Here is a 12943-nt window from a genome sequence, read left to right as displayed (position 1 = left end):
CTTTTGACCTTCAAATCCAGAAATCCATGAATATACATATATGAGTCATCTTTAGGATTTTGAGTTAACAGCCATTTGAGATGAAAGGGTCAGTTCACACCCTCTCGGAATTATTGTTTCAGGCTATTTGCAGACACTGAGGAAACACTGCTCCATTTACACTCAGTCTGCATTTTTAAAGTTGACTTCACAGCCATGAAGGCTAAAAACATAATGTTTTTTATTTTTTGAATGAGAGCTTAGATTCTAGAGCATAATTCTGTGGCAAGGGGCAGAATTTACAGAAAGTTCTATAGAATACAGACACACACACACGGCATGTCCAGGATTATCTATTAAGACTAACAGCATTGTGGTGGGAACAGTGAAAGGTTAAAAAAAAAAAAAAAAAAATCTGGCCTCCCATGTCAGAGAATCCAGCCAGTAAGACTAGAAGCAGCCAAAGCAGGGACTGTTGCTCTTGGGGTGACAGGGTAAAATATGGCCCAGCTTGGGTCTCCCTTCCCCCAGCTCCCCATAGACCCAGAATCCCACACCTACAATCTAGGGACACTAGGATCCACATGCTGCCTCACTTCCCCTTCACCCTATGGCCTTTGAGAAAAACTGCAGAGAGCAGCCCACCAGAGACTCCAGCTGGGACCTCTGGACATGTCTGTAGAACGTTCTCTCTCTGTGCTGTATGCTGATTGACTGTTTGCAGGGGCGGCTCAGGCACCAGCGCAGCAAGCGCATGCCTGGGGCAGCAAGCCACGGAGGGGCGGCCTGCTGGTCGCTGTGAGGGCGGCAGTCAGGCAGCCTTCTGCGGCATTTCTGCAGGAGGTCCGCCCCGGTCACACGGATTTGGCGGCATTTCTGCAGGAGATCTGCCGGTCCTGCGGTTTCAGAGGTAATTCAGCGGCAGGTACGCCTAGGTTGGCACACGTAGCCAATAGCAGCTCCACATGGTTCTGTACCTGGGACCGTGAGTTGCCCTTGAGCAGCCAGTCGTCAAGGTAGGGAAAGATCTGTACCCCTCGGCGTCTGAGGTAGGCCGCCACGACTGCCATACATTTTGTGAACACCCTGGGTGCAGTGGACAGGCTAAATGGAAGGACTGTAAATTGGTAGTGGTCCTATCATTAGGAAGTGAAGGAAGCATCTGTGCCCTTTGAATATATGGACATGGGAGTATGCGACCTGAAGGTCCAGGGCCGCATACCAATCGCCAGGGTCCAGAGAAGGTATGATGCATGCCAGAGAGACCATGCAGAACTGGCATTTTGCCATGAACCGATTGAGGTCTCGCAAATCCAGGATAGGCCTGAGCCCAGATTTTGCCTTGGGGATCAGGAAGTAACAGGAGTAAAACCCTTTTCCCCGGAACTCCCATGGAACCTTCTCCACAGCTCCCAAGCTGAGGAGCCGCTCTACTTCCTGCTCTAGCAGGTGTAAATGCGACGGGTCCCCGCTGCCATCTGAGGGGGTGGGTGGGAGGGTGGGGGTGAGACAAATTGTAGCATGTAACCCTGGGAAATGGTGTTGAGGACCCAGCGGTCCAATGTTATTCGGGACCATTCTGCAAGGAACGCACACAAGCGGCTGCTGAAAGCAAACTTTATTAGTAGGAGGGTCCTCTCAGGTAAAAAACGCCTCTTGCCCTGCTGCTTGCCCCTTGAGGGCCCAGGCTGAGGGGCAGAGCGAGACTGTTTCTGAGGTCACTTCTTCTGGGTCTTGGACCTCTTGTAGGCGGGCTCGTATCTTGGTTGGGGTGCTGGGATGGGGGCCTGTGGCTTAGGCTTTTCCTTGGGCAGGACATAGAGCCCGAGGGTTTGTAGGGTAGTACATGAGTCCTTCATGCCATGTGGTTTCACATCTGTTTGTTTCACGAACAGGTCCTTGCCATCAAAGGGAAGATCCTGCATTACAGACTGTGCCTCCGTGGAGAGTCTGGACAGCAGTAGCCACGATGCCCTGCGCATGAATACTGCCAAGGCCATGGACAGAGCAGCCGTGTCAGCTGCATCCACCGCCACCTGCAGAACAGCTTCGCAGCAGCAGCACCCTCCTCCACCAGCACCTTAAAATCCTTCCTTTTGCGCTCCGGAAGGGAGGGCTCGAATTTCATCAGTGACCCCCCACAAGTTAAACTCATAACGACTGAGGAGGGCTTGGTGGTTGGCCACCCGGAGCTGATGAAAAAAGCTTTCTGCTTTACGAGTCCAGTCTTTTAGAGTCTTTATTTTTGGGTGTGGGTCCTGGTTGACCCTGTCTTTCTCTATGATTCACGGACTCCACCACTAGGGAGTTGGGGTCCGGGTGGGTGTAGAGATACTTGTGCCCTTTCGTGGGCACGAAATATTTGTGCTCTGCCTTTTTCGATATTGGCGCAAGGGAAGCTGGCGTTTGCCAAAGGACGTTGGAAATGATAGCCACCTCTTCATGCAGCAGGAGGGCCACTCTGCCCGGTACCAAAGATGATATTACGTTAAAAAGTAAGTCTGAGGGTCCCTCCATCTCCTCAGCTTGGAGTTGGAGACTCGACACTACTCGCTTCAATAGCTCCTGGTGAGCCCTGAAGTCCTCCTGAGGTGCGGAGGAGGGTGGGGCTGCAAACTTGTCATCCGGTGCAAGGGAGGGGCCGGTATGGGGCTCTGCACATCAGCCAGCGCTGCGGGATCCACCCCTTGATCGGACTCCTCGTGCGGTGCCAAGGATCCATGACCCGCTGATCTATCCCTTGGAGGTCTGGATAGTGCAGCGGAGGGAGCCTCCGATGCCCCTGCTATCGAACGAGGTCCTTGCTGGGCATGTATGGGGATCAGGGGGTCCACTGGCACCACTGGCCCTGCCATGGGGGCCCTTGCCACTGGCTATGCTGCGGCACTGGTGGCACCAGCTGGTCGGGTTGGTTTGGCTGAGTTGCAGGGCCTGCGTGTGGGTCGAGGTCAGGGTTACCAACAACCTTTCAGTACGGTAGGGAGTGGTATGATTGATGGTACCGAGAACAATGTCTACCATGGTACCAGGACTCCAACGAGGAGGAACGATGCCACCTTGAGCTACTACTGCTCGAGACACTGCGATGCCCGGGTCCTCGATGATGCGGAGCTGGTGATCCCCAGAAGGAGTCGTGGGCACAGTGCCTCGAGGCGAGAGAGCTGGAGCATGAACGGTGACAGCGCTCGCGTTGGGAGCGGCTACGGTGCCTGTGCCTGTTCCGCCGATACTCCTTACTCAGCATGGACCAGTACCTGGAACTCTGCTCCGACGGCACCCGACCAGACAATCTGGTGGGTGATGAAAGCAGAGGCCGGAGATTGTCCTGACCAGACGCTGAGCGGCGAGCAGTCCCCTGATCGTGATCTACGTCAGGTTGGTGTCGACTGTCGAGAGCTCAGCGGAGGCTTGCCCTAGAGGGGGTCCGGGTGCCTGCGGTGCCCTGGGTACCTGCAGAGTCAGAATGTCTCTGGCTGCCTGCAGGGCCTCCAGCATTGAAGGCATCCGGATGTCCAGAGAGGCCTGAGTCGATGCAATGGGGCTGCTCTGCTCGATCTGAGTTGGAGCTCTAGAGCCCGGGGGGGGGGGGGGGAGGGCGGGAACTGGGGCTGCCCGACGCAGATCTAGCCTCACCCCCTGGTTTATCTCAACGCGTCTGAGAAGACAGGGCCTTTCTCTGCTTCTTAGATGGGGAGCGGTGCCGGTCACCGCAAGGTGCTGGGGGATCACTGCGCACTGAAGACAAGGTGCCCGGTGCCGGATTCGCTCAGCGCACCGGGGTTGGAGCCACTACCAACTCCATGAGAAGGGCCCAAAGTCTAATGTCTTTTTTTTTTTTAGTTCTAGGTTTAAAGGACCTGCAGATCTTACAGCAGTCGCTGATGTGGGATTCACCCTAGAAGCGCAGGCAGTCGGTGTGCGGGCCACTTCTGGGCATCGAATGCCTGCAAGATTCGCACGATTTAAATCCTGGGGTCCGGGGCATGCCCCGGCCCAAAGACTAACTAATTAAGCTAAAAACATATTGAACTAACACACACAGGTACTACTAACAATTAAACGAGTTCTGGGACGAGCTGTAGTGAAGCTGGAGCAAGTAGTTCTGATGCACCTTCATTGGCGGCAAGAAGAAACCGAGGGTGGAGGGAGTGCACAGCTCCCTTATAGCGCTATAGAGGCGCCACATTCCAGGGGTTGCAGCAGCGCTCCCCCTACGGGTACTGCTAAAGGAAAAACTTCCGGCACCAGTGCATGTGGCGAGCACGCACACCTACTGTGGAATACACATGAACAAGCACTCGAAGAAGAAGTATGGTTTCAGGGTTTCTAAAACTATGCTCGGTGTTGGGGACTTGTACACATTGTCCATCTAACTCTCCACATCCAGCGTACGCACGCGCACACACACACACACACAATGGAATCTAGCAGTAATTAAAATGCCTTCTTTAGAACGTAGACAATGACTGAGATATTGTCATTCCAAAATACACAGCTATTTCATTAGAATTTGCCAATGATACCACTGGGATTTGGGAAGAACTACTGAGGCAGATGCATATCCAGATTGATACATACTGAAGTCCATTGACTTCAATGGAACTATGAAAATTCAAACCAGCTGTGGACCTACCCCTAATAGAGTGGGACACCTCACCAATCTCCTGAAAATACCTGAGTGCAGATCTTTGAACAAATTACTAAATCTCATGGCCTCTGAAATTCCTCACCTGTAAAATGGTGGAACTGTCTACCTGAAGTGTTACCGTGAGGCTAAATTAATGTTGGTAAAGCGTGTCGAGATCTTCAGATGGAGGTTTTTATACACATATGCATGCCACATGTAGATTTTGCTCATTAAAACATTTAGGAGTGCTTCTTTATTAAATACCAGGGGTGAAATTCTGGCCACTGCAGTCTAAGAGTTTCCCCTTTGACTTCATTGAGATTGGGATTTCACTCCAGTTCTTTATAAGTGATACAAAGTTGATGTAGCCGTCATGAAAAGTTCTCTACCTCCTGAAGTCACTGACTTGGGAATATTTCATAAAGCTTGCTTTGGGCTTCAAAAAGGTACTTCTACACAGCAGCTGGGAGCATGCTTCCCAGCGCAGGTAGTCAGACATATTCTAGCTCTGCTCGCGGGCACTCTAAAAACAGCAGTGTGGCCTTGGCAGCACAAGTGGCAGCTCAGTGTAGCAGCTTGAGTACATACCCAGGGGATCAGGCGGGTTTGTAATCTGGTGGCAAGCCCAAGCCACCACCCATTCCATCGTGATCACATCGCTATGTTTAGTGGGCTAACTTAATCAGAACTAGCCTGTGTGTCTACCTGTGCTAGGAAGCAGCCACCCAGCTGCTGTATAGACATATGCACAGAGATAGAGAGACTCTCAATTCTCTCCCTTTTTCACTTGGACAAGAGATTCTGAGACATGTAGTATATGCTGACTCTGACGCTGACACCGACTGATTAGTCATTACACCTACCACTAATGGTGAAAGCACAGTCTTGTGATGTTTGCTCTGGCTCTGTATAAGAGATATCATGGTAGCTCTTGCAGTACTCAAACATTGACCCTCTTCTACTTGATTTTTCACCAACTCTTCATTTTAATCTTTGTGCTATCCTGCTTTTTGGGGGATCATTATACTGTATAATATTAAATGTAATTACAGAGAAGAAAGAAATGTGCTAAGAGAGTTCCTTATTAAAAAGTATATTAATAGATTATAAGGCCAGAAAGTACCACTGTGGTCACATAGGGCTTGTTTACACTGGCAAGTTTTTTCGATGAAACTAATGTCGCCAAGGAAAAATCGTCAAAAGCAAACTCGCCAAAGCATGTCTACATTTGCTCCCTCTGTTGACGGATCATATCCCACAGTGCCTGGTGACAAACATCCATCGCTACGTGTTGGGGGAATGCGGAAATGGAGCACAGCGCATCCTGGGATGTGCAAAATGTACCATCATGAACCGCTTTGTGTCCCACGCCTCCAAAGGTCTCTCGCTTCCTTTCGCGCCGTTTTTCCACCTGTCATTCTTTTGTAGTGCGTGACGGCATCTGCAGTGAGAGAGAGGATGGATCCCACACTGGTCTCTCATCACGCTGTATAACCTCACGGAACACGTCTTCTTTGCTAAGCTTAGGTTTTTTTCTTATCTGCTGCAGCCGGTCCACGGGGGTGCGTGATGTGTTCTTTGAGCTCTGCGCTGAACAGAAGGGGGATTCTTACATTCCAGCAAACGATTGAAACATTTTAGTAAAAAGGGCATTTTGCTAGTAGAAATCACTTTCTCTCTGAGACTCTAGGCAGGCACACAGCTCCACGAGCACCCCAATCATGGTGAGTTTCGGGAGTGGGGGAAGGCGGTTGTGCATACGGACAAAAAGGTCACGGCTTTCAGAGCAGCTTTGGAGGGATCTCATTCTAAAACTATCCCACACTTTTTCACAGGTGGCCAATCTGCTGGCTGACATCTCACTGCTGAGGGTGACCAGAAAAAACTAGGGCTCAGCTGCTGAATGCTTGCGGCTTTCACCCCAGTCTCTATGCAGCTCAGCAATGGGACGCTTTGGTCCCAGCTCCAGTGCTTGCTAAATGGCATGGTAGTTTCCTACAATGGGAGAACTAACAAGGCTGCAATCCCTTGGAATCTGCGGCAGAGGATTAACAAGTGCCTCTTGAAAACTTTCCAGAGCCTCTCTCTGGAAGATTCTCTGTAGGTCTCAATGTCCATCGACACTCTACTTGGCCATGCGGATTAGCTACACAGGGCAATGTCCAGCTCACAGACAACACTACCTGCCTCCCACTTTTCGATTCCCTACACAAGTCACAGCAACTTACCTGGAATCTCATCTGCTTCCTGCTCCACGTTGAGCCTTCTGGAGTGCAGAAAAGTTCCTGGCTGCCTGCCCCATCGGGCGACCCAGCTGGAAGCACCACATCCTCTTCTAGTTCAACTTCTTCATCCACAGTTTCAGCCTCCGGGTTACCCCCCTTCAGCTGCATGCGAAGTTTCCACAGGGCAATCGGCAATGGAGGTGGGGTCACCACCACGGATAGCATTCAGCCCTTTATAGAAGCGGCAGGTCTTAGGTGCACCACCAGAGTGATGGTTCGCCTCCTGCTTCTTATGGTATGCCTGCCTCAGCTCCTTTATCTTCGCTCTGCACTGCTGAGTGTCCCGATCATAGCCCTTTTCACACAAGCCTCGAGAAATTTGCCCAGATGTGTCCCGATTCCTACAGGTCACTCGCAGCTGTGACTGAACAGACTCCTCTCCCCATATACTGATCAGATCCAATAACTCAGTGGTGGTCCAAGCGGGAGCACATTTGGTGCAATAGCCAGCCATGCTCACCTGGGAAGCTCCTCTGGGAAGCCAGCAAGCAGGAAATGAGATTTAAAATTCCCAGGGCTTGCAAGGGGGAGGGGCAGGTTGGCTGCAGGGCAGTGGAGTTCAAACCGCTGACCAGAGTGGCAGCATGGGAATTGTGGGATACTTTCTGGAGGCCAATAAAATAGAAAAAACCTGAGGTGTCTACACTGGCTGTTTGTCAACAATAAAGGGAGGGGAAAAGAAAAGTCTCTCATAGGGGTGGAAGTTTTTTGTCACCAAATCTAGACTTCCCCCCGCAACCCCCTTAAAAAAGTGACCTTGCGGTGTGTACACTATCTTTGTTTTGTTGCCAAAAGCCAGTTTTTGGCGACAAAACTTGCAAGTGTAGACAAGCCCTTAGTGTGCCTTCCTGCATAACACAAGCCATAAAACTTCCCTGAATTAATTCCTGTTTGAACTCTAATCTGGATTTAAAAACTGCGAGTGATGGAGAAAAGCTTCAAAAGAACACACAATTACAGCAACAGTTTGCCACTGCTAGCTTTGGCTTGGGGGTCACCATAAATCAAAACATGTTTCTAAACACACTTTGCTAGCCAGCAGATAGGCCATCCCTTTCACTACAGAATCCAGTTACAGAAAAATTGTCCTGGTGAATAGCTATAAAAGAGGTCAACCGAGAAAACTTTTCACCTCTTTGACTCTTCTGTGCAACTCCGGTAGTGCAGAGCTATGGAAAAAATTATAACATTTATAGGAAAACAGCCTCCCTTCAGTAGCTGTGGAAGACTTCATTTGGCTCCTGCCAAGTCCTGGGAACTTCAGAAAATCTTAGACTCAATCAAAAAATCTCCAAGGAGAAGCAATGAGCATGGATTATTTTTTGTTATGGGTTGCAACTATATACAGTACACTATCCAGTATACACAAAATACTCAGTTAAAACAACTAGTCCATTCTTAAAAAAATAATCTCGATACTCTACTTCTGCCTAACCTCCTAAAGGAGAAGGCATTTTTACATGGTATTGAATTAACGTTTCATACTGAATCTCAAACTCTGTCATGTAAAAATGCACCTATAAAAGGGCTTTCAGACCAGACCAAACCAGAACATGTCTTCAAGCTTAAGGACTGATAATGTAATGATTAATCATGAGGGTTATAAAATCAACAATCTAGATAATATAAAATCGCTGCTGGTAAAGTTTGCAGATAGTACAAATATTTATGGAGTAGTCAATAAGGAGGACAGGTTATTGTTACAAAGTGATCTGAATCGTCTGGCAAAGTGGTCATCTATCAAAAGGTGTTTTTAATACAATCTAATTCAAGATAATACATCTATCTGGGAACAAAGAATGCAGGTTCTAACTACAGGGTGGGGGAGACTGTCTTGGAAAGCATTGACTCAGAAAACAACTTATGGGTTCATCACAGATGAACCCCTCAACATGAGCTCTCACTGCAGTGCAGTGGAAAAAAGTGCTAATAAGATCCTTGGATGTATAAAAGGAAGAATATCAAGCATAAGTAAGAGGTGATCTTGCCTCTGTATGCAGCATTGGCAAGACCACTATTAGAATAGTGTGAGACAAGCTGGGTGAGACAGTATCTTTTATTGGACCAACTTCTGCTGGTGGGAGAAACAAGCTTTTGAGCTACACAGGGCTCTTCTTCAGGTCTGGATATTCCGAGCATCACAGCTAAGTACAAGGTAGAACAGATTATTTAGCATAAGTAGCTAACACATATTTAAGAGACCATTCAAGGTGATGTTGCCAGTTAACACCTCTGCAATCATAGGTCATAAGGGGGCAGGTTAGACGGTTACAGATTGTTGTAATAAATCAAAAATTTGATTTCTAAAATGTAATTTGATTTGCAATACTGTTCAAGCCAGAGACTTTCTTCCTCTGGCATGCTTACATAGCAGGAAATTATACTATGAATTAGATTATCAAATGATCTTGTTCTCATTGTTCCTTTATCTCACTTCAGCAGCTCAGGAGTGTGGTAAACTGCAGCAGTTCCAGAGGATAGTGGCAGGTTACTATGGAAGTGCACAAATGCAAAGATGGCTGCATTAGTTTTCAGTGTTTATACTGAAGCAAAATCCATCTTATTTTGCAGCCACTGAGGAAGCAAGCAAGATACCTTTGCATTCCAGTAATTGGCATTAAAAAGAGATTGTTTAACAACAATTGCACACTGCTATGTAAGACACCACAGTTGTTTCCCATTAAAACAACAGGAAAAAATGGGGAATTTCTGATAACATGGTAACAGTTTGCAAACCCTGTTTATTGGCAATCACATTGCTACTAATTTTCTTTACACCTCAGTGCAAAGACTCAGCACCTTTATTCCTAGTAAGCATAAACCCCTAGTGCATATCCAAAAACTGGTGGTCAGCCATTAGGGAATCATGTTTACTATGAATAAACGATTGTTGGTCAAAGGGGGGCGGGGAAGTCTCCTTGTGGGAGACTGTCTACATAACTTTATTTTTAAAATGGGCCAAGGGGTGTCTAGAGCAAAGGACAGATGCTTCTTGTTATGAAAAAATAAACATACTAATACCTTCTTAACATGCCCTCTCATTAAAGAACTTTCAGCTAAGAATAACTGGATACTTAAAGACAACTATACTACCAGAACGGTGCTTACAACCAGAGGGGGCATTATTTATGTTGTACTTACACAGACATGGTTTTCACTTGGCACACTGGCAACCAGTTACCATCATCAGCATCGGTACCTTGCTTGCTGATACTTTTGGAGCGCTCCAAGCCATGCATAAGGCACCTTGACACTAATCTGTTTTCTTAATCTTGACTTGAAAATATAAAGGGCTCTAAAATTTCCCACCAGTGTCTGTCTGAAACTTGACTGCTCACCAAAAGAAAGCAGAAAGTCAGAGCCAACAACAGGAGAGCCAAGATCCACAAGAGGTGAGCTGACAACACCAGCAGCCAAGAAAACTAGTATTGCCAGAAGCATTATTTCATCTACAGTCATTATTTTTAATCACATTAAAAAAAACCATCCTGTAAAGTTCTCATCCATGTTGCTAACTGCTTTTGACATTGTCCTTATTAATCATTTCAAACAGAAAGTAGGCAATGTTGTGTTTGTACAAGCAAAAAGCTCATAAAACTGTGTGTGGTTGCGATGACAGCTGTGTCCTTAACATTAGAAGATTAGAGGCAGGATGTACATATGATGGAAGAAAAGGGCTGATTCAACATTGGAGAGTCTGCATCCAGTTTCAGTAAAGATAGAACGTGACCCTTTGTTAGAGACTATATACACAAGAGCAGTCTGTATACATGGCAGCTATCTTGAGGTTCTACTTAGTTGGCAACTATTGCTGTTCTGCTGGAAACAGATACTGCAGGAACATCAGAAATGATTTGTACGTGAAGATATCTACTGGCCCACACAAGATGAATATGTGGCAACCCGTCTTCCTCCAGCCCCCAAACAAAGTTTAACAGTCAGTAACCTCATAACATTTACCCTAAGTTGTAAGTTTGGTCAGTATGGTCTGGATGTTGGAACAGAAATTACTTTATAGCACCTGAAAAAATCAGCAGTTATAGCACTGAACTTTCATTTCCAGGGGTACAATATTGCATCCAAGTTATATTTCAGAATATGGGTCCTAACTGGACAGTGTCAGAGGCTACTTTGTCATTACTGTATAGAGGTAAATGTGACTTTACTCTTCACATCCTAAAATGTATGATCAGATAGAGTTAGAAAGGCGTACTCAAGGCAGTCGCAATTTACTGTTCTCACCCTTTTACTTACCCTGTTTCCATCTTATTTTGCTTTCTTACATTCATGTGCAATTTGTGGTAGGTTTTAGTATTCTTATGGAGGTTCAGCAGAATATCATTAAAATCAGTCTTGTTTCTGCTCCCATCAATTATATCTCCAGAGAGATTTTTAACACTTGTACAATTTCCTATTTAATACTTAGTTGGTAAAATATCTCTACTATTTAACAGTAAGTAGAGCAATTAGCTCTCAGGTAATAGTAGTAAACTCCCTTTCCCTGTAGGTTCTACACTGCCCATGCATGTGTCAGCTTCCATTTTCCACTTTAGCATTTTCCCTTAGCCCACCAGTCAAGTTTCAATGCCCTCCAAACCTTCCCTCTTTCACAGGCCACTCATTTTATGTCTTTTATAATAGCATAAATGTTTAATAATAATCCATATTAATTCAAGTGTGTCTTGGATTATTACATTAAATGGTAACAGTGTTTTCCTCAACATTCATCATGTATTGTTACAAACAGCAAGTTTTCAGCTTTTATATAACTGCTTCTTTATGATGTTCTGCCTTTTCGGTCTTTTAGTTTCCATGAAGTTTCAACAGTTCTTGGCAGAAAGTGGGTAATTTCCATCACAAGCTATTTATCTTTCTTGATGTTTTGCTTAGACAACATCTGGGATTGTTATGTACGTTGCTGCAGAGTGAATAGTCCCATTCTTACAGACTTGAGTAGAGGGGGAAAACTGTTGACATAGGAATGATTTTTAACTAACATATAATATTCGACTACATTGTCACAAGCAACAGTGTTCAGTTCAAAATTTGCTGTTGAGGGTAACTCTTCTCTACTTTGAATCTATTTAGTATTGAAGATTTTGGGATATTTCTTTTTGTTTTTTAATGGCTATGGCCCATAATGACTCAAATCCTAGGTACGGACATATTCCCCACCCTGCGCTTTAAGCGGGGGTGGGGGGGGTTGTCTGGCTGGGAGAAGAGGGCAACGCTTTCCAGCTTGGGGGAGGAGGGGAGACGTAAAACTGCTGGAAAAGCCATCAGTGTGGAGGATGACTCACCACCTAGGTATGAGGGGTTTAAAAAGGTCAGCCTGGGCCTGGCCCTCCCCTCATTCACTCGGAACAGGCTGGGCAGCAGAGATTCCGGGGCATGGTTTGCTGCAGGACCACGTGCAGTCAAATGGTGAGCGGGCATAGCGGGGGTGGGGGACGACTTCCCCATTTCAGGACAAAAAACCAGGAAGGAATTGCACACGGTGGCAGGGGGGAGTGGGCACAGGTTCCTTGCTCCATAGAACCCCCATGTGGAAGCAGTCTGCACGATCAGCGGGGGAATGGGGGAGGAACACCACCTTCCCCCGTTGCAGGGCATAAAAGCGGGCAGCAGTTTGGACATGGCAGCAGGGTGGAGCAGGCACTGGTTCCCTGCTCCACAGAACTCCCCACGTGGAATCAGTCTGGACGTGAATAGGAACAGCAAGGGGGGAGCAGCCCCTTCCCCAATTCAGGCCATAGAAACAGGGTGGAGTTGGGACATCATGGCAAGGGGCAGTAGAAACCCCATGTGAGACATGGAGCCAGACAAGAGGGACAAAGAGAGCACTGGAACCAACACAATTTTGCATATAGCCCATACAGTGGTCGGGGGAGGGAAGAAACCGCCCACTCTCTGGGAAAGCATTGGTTGGGCTGGACTGGGGGTCAGGAAGTGAATAGGGGGGCTCCAGGTGCAGCTCTTGCGCACCCAACTGAGCTAGCAGCATCTGATGGGAGGCCAGTGAGCATGGAGTGATATGATTAAATATACTGCG

The sequence above is a fragment of the Mauremys mutica genome, chromosome 7 (genome assembly GCF_020497125.1).
Source record: "Mauremys mutica isolate MM-2020 ecotype Southern chromosome 7, ASM2049712v1, whole genome shotgun sequence".
Lineage (NCBI taxonomy): Eukaryota > Metazoa > Chordata > Testudines > Geoemydidae > Mauremys > Mauremys mutica.
The sequence above is the reverse complement of the archived record's forward strand: the minus strand, read 5'-3'. Positions refer to the sequence as shown.